At 41.0% G+C, this 507-nt stretch overlaps 1 non-coding gene across 1 annotated transcript; it reads right to left on the bottom strand.

Moving 5' to 3' along the window:
- Nucleotides 1-202: 202 nt before the first annotated feature.
- LOC138882440 (small nucleolar RNA R71) lies at nt 203-306 on the bottom strand. The gene has a single exon (XR_011404044.1). It is a non-coding gene; the product is annotated as a small nucleolar RNA R71 (small nucleolar RNA).
- Nucleotides 307-507: the final 201 nt, after the last annotated feature.

The following is a 507-nucleotide window of genomic DNA, read 5'->3' as shown; positions in this document are numbered from 1 at the left end:
TTGAAGAATTTCCTGTCAATCTGCAAAACTCAAAGGCAGCCCAACGTAACTCAGGAAGCAATAAAGCTGTTGTTATTTCCATTCTCAGTGACAAGAGCTGCCTAGACTTGGCTAAACTTACTCTCTATTGATTCCATAATGACTTGGGAGGAGTTAGTCAAGCAATTTGTGAATAAGTTTCATCCACCCAACAAACCGCTAAAAAATTGATGAAATTTTGAGCTTCAAACAGAAATCAATGGAGACACTGCAAGAAACATGGGAATGATTCAAGGGGATATTGGTTATATGTCCGCACCACGGTATTCCAGATCAGATGTTGGGGCAACGATTTTACATGGGTTTGATAGATAACGTGAAGGGTAATGTTGATGCTTCAGCTGGTGGAGCATTCTTGAGCAAAACATGGAGAGAAAGAAAGATAGAACAGAATTCGGGGTGGACAACCAGGAATGTACCTATCACTCCAGTAGTTCACTCAGTGCCTTTAGATCCATCCAACACTCT

Source organism: Nicotiana sylvestris, chromosome 11, assembly GCF_000393655.2.
Source record: "Nicotiana sylvestris chromosome 11, ASM39365v2, whole genome shotgun sequence".
Classification (NCBI taxonomy): Eukaryota; Viridiplantae; Streptophyta; class Magnoliopsida; order Solanales; family Solanaceae; genus Nicotiana; species Nicotiana sylvestris.
Note: the sequence above shows the minus strand (reverse complement) of the source record. Positions and strands in the feature narration are given on the sequence as shown.